Raw genomic sequence first — 7,173 nt, 5'->3', positions numbered from 1 at the left:
AGCTATAAAATTCCTTCTGCGACTGCTCTTCCATTAATTGTTTATTCAGCCCTCTTTGGGGACAGTTTCTTGGGCAAACAGCCATCTTGCGGTTGGATCCCACAAATACCTTGAAGGGATTGCTAGTACAGAGAAAGTGATGCTTTGCTGCGCCAAACCATCAGAGTTGAAAACACCAAAATAATTGTTTTTACACAAAGGAGCAAATAGCGTACTACTAGGCCACATTATGATTTGTTTCAGGTTTGCTTAGCATGTTATGTGAACCCAGCCAATGGTGGGCGTTTTCAGTGTCCCAGGATTGCACAAGCAGCAGCTGAACACAATGTGTGAAAAATGCTAACATGATAACTGAATCTTAAGCATTAAGCCCTAAAATGTCCAAAGTGTCTGGCTCCAGCTCCCCCTTCAACGCATGCAACTTGCTCTTTGGGGAAGAAAGCTGAATTCCTGCATTGGCGTCTTACATCCTGGCACCCTCCTCCTCCGAAAATCCTGGAGCTGGAACAATCTTGAGGCCACTGATTCCAACTGTCCACTCAGGAGAAGAATCCGGATTAAAGCATCCCCAGCCTTTGCTCAACATCTCCAGCAAAGGGGAGCTGGACCCTTAGTAAGTTGGGCTGCCCTTCCCTGAATTGGCTCCAAATTGCTTCTGTGAATCCTCCATAAAGTGTGGAGCCCTAAACTGAGTATACTGTAACACTCAAGGTAGGATCTGAACAACATAGGATATCTTGGAATGATTCCTTCTCTTGATTTGGAATTACTTGTATCAGCAAAGTCTAAAATTGCAATCGTCTTTTGAGTAACTGCTAACCCATCTTCAGTTTGTGAACTGCTACAATTCTACAATCCTTTTCACGTGCACAATTACCAAGTCAGGGATCTCCCGTCCCAGACCTGTGCATTTGGGGAACTAACTCCAAATGTCATTTCAATGCGTTTCTCAAGCAGATCAGCCTAATTTTAATTCTTTTTAACTTCTAGAATATTGACAACCCCACCCAATTCTGTATCATCTGCAAATGTGGTAAGCATTCCCTCCACCTCTTCATCCAATCCATTAATGAAAACGGTGAACAGTTCAGGGCCCAGGACTGAACCTTATGTTTCCCCCCCGCCCTGCAATATCTCTCTACAACTTGACACGGAATTGCACACTTTTAACACCATCGTTACATCTTGCCCTCCAGCCCTAAGGTGCTTTTTCCCCTTTTCTGCCCAGCGTTTTTCCCACATGGGCAGGGTCTGCTTTTTTTCGGGTCAACCAAACGATCTGTTGGTTGCGACAGGAATTGACCAGCTGGCTGGTCGCCTGGTGCTGTGGGCCGAGAGAGGGGGACTGGCCCCAAGGCGCCCAGCCGGCTTCCACGCCTAGGGCGGGACTAGAACGGCCCGGCCCGTCTCCCGGTTTCTCGCCCGGTGACTTTAACCACCAGACCAAACTGGCTGTCCCAGCCCTGAGGTGTTGAGCGCTGTTTCTGGGTAGATGAGCGTAACCCCGCTCCAAATCCTGAAACTGGAAACATAAAGCAAACCAGCAGATTATTGTGGAAAATGCCATGGACTGACGTACCACATTTTTTTGTGGGCAAATACGATTGGGATCTCCTTCTACATTCACGGCAGGTCTCCCAAGATTATAGGGGACCTAAGGTCAGACGGGGATACTTCAAATTAGGAAATCCCAGGAGCTGCCACAAGGGGGCGCCTGCGGACCTCCAGGGTTCATTTGTTAATCAGCAAAAATGGGATAGAAGCTTCATTTATAAATTTCTAATTTTCATGAGAAATTCTGGATAGGACCAAAAAAAGGGGGGGAGGAGCCCCACCCTGGAAAAATAGGGGTGGGGGAAGGAATGTTTTTAAAACCCAGCAAAGTTAAAATGTTTTTAAAACCCAGAGGCCTTTTTGCATTATTTCTTGGACTGTTTTTTGGGGTTTGAAAGAATAAACACATTCCAAACACTGAGAGCTAGCTAACTGGTTAAAATGATCACACATTTATAATGAAAAATATGTTTCTATTCCATTCCCTCAAAAGTAGGATTTTATGAATCCCTAGAAGGAATAAATACACTGGCAGTTGAGGACAGAATGGCGTGTGAAATGAGGCTGTGCAAATGCCACCAGCTACCATGAACATTCCCGGCCTAAATAATTCATAAACTGGGGAGGTCCAAATCAGTTGACCTATCAAGTATACACACTAACATGTACATTCACACATACACGTGCTCTGTTAAGGATGTGCCTCTTTTAAAACCTGGATTATTGCCTTATGTCATCCATGGGCTTATCTACCACAAAAGATTTCTGAAGTGAATCATTAAAAAAGACGAAGCATGCTTTCAGCACTGTTTTAAACACATAAAATCAGTTAATACTTCAGTGGAACCTGGGTAATGCATCCCACTTGTTGCTCCTAACCTGATGCAGCCTCTCAGGGGCTCTGATGGCGAGAGAAAATCCTCAGCTCAGCCAGTTTTGCCCAGCACATGCCCTGCACACCTACGCCATGAATATGTGGGATACAGGGGTGTGCCCCACTTCTTTCTTCACAGCAGGAAATGATTGTTTTGCACACAACTGGCCCAGAATATAATAATGATCTGCTGTGGGGAATCCTCTTTTCCCGTACAAATCATCCTTGGGGAATGGATGTGAAGGCGTAAATCTTGCACTAACTAGAATTCAAGAAATTCAAGAAATGAACATTCCATGATTGCCTGTATTTACAAAGGGGGGGGGGGGGAGAAAGATTGGATTGGGAAATAGGTCGTATCAGGCTGGAGACTACAAAGGAAAATCCAGAAAATCTTCTCCCAACGCAGCCGGCTCCAAATGGCGCAGGGGGCGGCATTCCAAGCCACTGCCCAGCTGTGCTGGGAGAAGATTGTCTAATTGTTTTTCTCCTCCTCCTGGTCACACGACCAGAGTGGAACTACTGCAACCCACCCTCTGCTTCCCAGACCTGCCCTGATGCAACACAAGGAATCGCGCATGTGCGCACGCACACACGACACTGGGGCGTCTGCAAGGGGAGTCAGAAAAGTCAAGATGCTCAGAGGTTTCTCACAGTCAGATTCATGGATCCAGCAGGTGCCCTGCCTGCACTTGATGGGCAGCGCTGCTTTCCGGTCCCTGGCCCCGATAAACCTCAGAAGGAGGACCTGCTGCATTTGGTCTCTCACTTTGAGGCTGGCACAGGAGTAATAAGGCGGCTGAGCAGTGCTTGAGGTGCAGGCTGGATGTTTCCTGCTATAGGGAGTAAAGAAGATGACCTTGATGGAAATATGCAAGAACCGCTCCCTGGGCAAAAGGGGCTGAGGCAATTTTTAAGTCCAGAGCAACGAGTTAGCATTCAGAAGTGGATCAGGCGAGAGAGAGGGAGGGGGGGGAGAGGGAGGAAAGGCCCCTCTCAACCGTTTCCTCCAATGCTGGCCGAAGCATTTCCAGGCTGGAGGCTTCAGATTTTCCCAAAGGATTAAAAGTCCTTCCGAGGGTGACGCTTTGGTCAAGCAGCCCAGAGCGAGGCTCATAAAAACAGGCAGAGCTGATTACACCCTTGTGGCCACCATTTTGACTTTGTTTACTGCACCTGTGGACAATCCTGCCAGAAGGTGGACTCTGAGGGCAACCCTGCACGGCTGCTGCAGCAGCTCAGCCTGGAAAACCCTCTCAGGCTTCTCCTGTCGTACAGAGGCCGGGAGGGACTCTGAAGCCGAGTAAAGGGGCCATCTTGCTTCATGCAGCAACTGCAGAGGAGAACATCTGGGCCCCCGTCAAAGCAAAGCACCATTTCCAGACTTTCTACAGCCCAAATCTTTACCTCTCACGTGCTCATTCTTGCTGCAATTGCCAATTTAAGTCCAGCTGTTTACTCAAAAACAAATCATTCCGTAAAGAAGGGTGCGCAACCTTTTCTGTGCAGAAGGCGGCAGACAGGAGGCAGGAAAGGAGACACAGGATGCAGAACCCCTAACCCCCCGCCCAGTCCCAACATCATCTGTGCCCACCTGGTTTCCATACAGAACCAGAAGCCCAAATGCGCATTTAGGGGTTTGTCCTTCCCATAAAAACTTAATAATTTATCGATCTACTTGAAATACCCTAAAGATGGTATGGCCTTAAGGACATGTACTGAAGTAATATTAATTTTTACTCTCTCTTTCCCCATAACTCATTGGTATTTTTAACTATCAATATATATCAATATTAATCATAGGTAATTTGAAATACCTATGCTATACAGCTATAAATATTTGTAGGGGGGAGGGGGAAATTATTTGAACACCAAGTAAAGCTGCAATGTTTAGAGATTTCCATAGATATATTAGTTCATCTGGGAAGTATATGAGATTTACTCTAATTTACTAAATAACCCAACAACCATTGCACTCTATCAGTACATTTTCCTATTGAACATTCGTAACAACCAATAAGACATGATATATCCTCAGCATCTCCTATAACTGGCGTTAATTTCCAAGCATTTTTATACATTTTACCAAGACTTAATTTTCTATTCCGAATTATTCCAATAAAAATTGAAAATAAAGTATCAAATGACTGGCAGAAATGAGTAACGACTTTTATGTGGTCCAATTAAAGGACTGAGGATTACATTTAAGATACCACAAGATTCAAAAGAACGAGGAGGTCTGGTAGCCCTGAACTTTAAACTTTTGTTTAAATGAAACAGCTAGCTAGTTCACTTGGATTATAGACTGAATTATATCACTCTATGGCTGGGTCACTTCCACTGAAGAACAGCACATCTTGAGGGACTGCCGAAATCTCTTTGGATTGATGCCAACAGGAATCAAGAGTTTGCATAATCTGATAGAGATTATGCAATAATAAGTAGCATATTAAAAGTTTGGGATAAATACAGGAAAAGAATCAGTCCAGACTTATCACCTCATTACAGTATTGAATATTTATTATCACGGAGAGAAAACGACAAACAAATTCACTCAGTGGAGAGACCACACATCACATAGACTGCAAGGTCTGTTTATGAATAAGGCAAAGATGAAACCCTTTGAGACTTTCTCTTCGGAATGGCCAGAACCACCCAGCCAGTTTTGGTATCCTCAAATATTTGATTGATTGGACATAGTGCCGTCTGACTCCAAAATTACTCCGGGCGGTTCACAAGAAAAGGAGTATAGCTTTAAAAGAACTGCAAAAACAAGAGGGAACATTAGAGATTTGCCTGAATTTGAAAGCTCACGAAATGCCTGGCTGCCAGTTGAGCTCTGTGTTGCTGTGGAGGGGGAATGAGGTGGTGTCAAATAGCATGATTCATGTGTTATGGTATTTAGGGTTATGCTATTCAATTGAAGTGGATTTTAACTTGTTGTCTGTGTTGTGGGTATAAACTGAAGCACAGGACAGCAACTGTAATAAAAATGGATTGATTTTAAATTAATAAAATGTATTGCCTATAATGCTGTCCCACGTATTGAATGATTTCCCTCTTCTGCTACGTTACACATTTAAAATTCAGCACCAACTTTTGGAAAGGTCCTGAGGGCTGGAGGAGGATGGTACAAGTGATGCTTCTCCCGCCAGATGACTGAGAAACTGTGCAGAGGCCGTATTAACAGCAGCCTCTCCGAGTTGCGGCATTTGGTTCCTGCAGCCCGTGAGAAACAGGTGGGTGCCTCTGTGTCCCTGCCAGGTTCCCTCCCACGCCTCCCCCCTCCCGTCCGCAGAGAAGGATCGTGGCCTCCGGCTGCAGAAGCGTGAATTGTGGGAGAGGTGTGGATTCCTTCAAGTGGCACAGTGCACCTCCCTCCCACAAAGTCCTGCCCTGGGACAGCTGAGTCTTCAGCTGGCGTCAGGGGCACCTAGCGGATCCCGAGAGGGCAGTGTCTCTCTCTCTGGGTGAGAAAAACAGCACCCCAAGAGCACTCACGTCTCATTTCCCATGAGTCTGAGGCCCAAATCCAGCTCGGCAGCGGCATCTTGCCTGGGCTGCGTTCGTGCCAGTTAGGTGCAACTGGGGAAAGGCCCAAAGTCCCTAATCTGCGCCTGCCCTCTGCTGGCGCAGCCATTAAAGCACATCGGGAAACAATAGGTCCCAAAGCAAAGATCCGAAACCAACGTAAAGCCAAGGCACGGTTGCTTTAGGACGGAGCCTTTTCCCTTGGGAGCGCCCACGTTGCGCACCGGAGGAGTCCGGATAACGTCCTGAGTCGAAAGCAGATCTTTCAGGCACGTCCTCCTCCTCCTAACCGCACGCATGAAATTGCACCTGGCATCCCTCAACTTCTTCACCCAATGCAGGTATAGTTTGCATGTACTGCCTGGGAATTCGGTGGGTGGCCTGCTGCTTCCTCTCAATGCTTTCCTTAACTCAGAGGATTTTTACAATCAGGTAACTGGGAGCAAAGCAGGAGGAGAAAAGCATTTACTTATTTAAAACATTTACATAGCTGCCCATCTTGCACCATCCACCTTTGGAAGCTTCTTAGGTCTGCCTCTCCAAATGTGATGTGGGAGGCTGTGGGGACCTCAAGAATTTAATCCTGAACTTCCGCCTGTTTCCAGTCCATATACACGTTTTCCAAAAGGGTAGCTTTTTAAACCCACAGCACCGACAGCCACCAAAATTCTTCTGGCATTGGCACCCCCAGCTCCAGAGACCTCCCATTCTCAGGTCTGGATTGGGGTGCGCTCCCCAGATGGAACTGGTGCGCAAACTGGGTCCCCTTAAGCTTCTCGAAGAGCAGGTGGCAGCAGTGGCGATTCAACTTGGGCGCCAACTGCACCCCATCCTGGTTGGCGGGCGGGCACAGTCAGTCACGCACGCGGTACTTGGCTCTCCTTCTACACTCGCAGCGTGCTCCGTGCAGGGCCGCCCTGGAAGGCCGCGCAGAGCGCCAAACGCTGCGGGGCCGCTTGTACCTACGTCCAGGTGGGGCGGCTCCTGGCCCAGCCGCACCCATTACCTGCCTGGTGCGATTCAAAGCGCCGTTCTGGGAAGGGCGCAGCATCATCAGCCCGGGCAACTCTGATCCTGCCCATCCTCTGAACGGCACGGGAAACGAGGCGCGGGCCTCCTCGCCCCCGGAGCGCCCAGCACCCCCGCCGAAGGGCGGCTCCCGACCAAGCATCTGCATGGCCGCCCCCCAAGGCCAACCGCTGGGCGGCCTGCGA

Source organism: Python bivittatus, unplaced genomic scaffold (assembly GCF_059951505.1).
Source record: "Python bivittatus isolate LINGU-HERP-01145 unplaced genomic scaffold, Pbiv_v1 ctg000040_np1212, whole genome shotgun sequence".
NCBI lineage: Eukaryota > Metazoa > Chordata > Lepidosauria > Squamata > Pythonidae > Python > Python bivittatus.
This window is presented reverse-complemented; position numbering follows the sequence as displayed.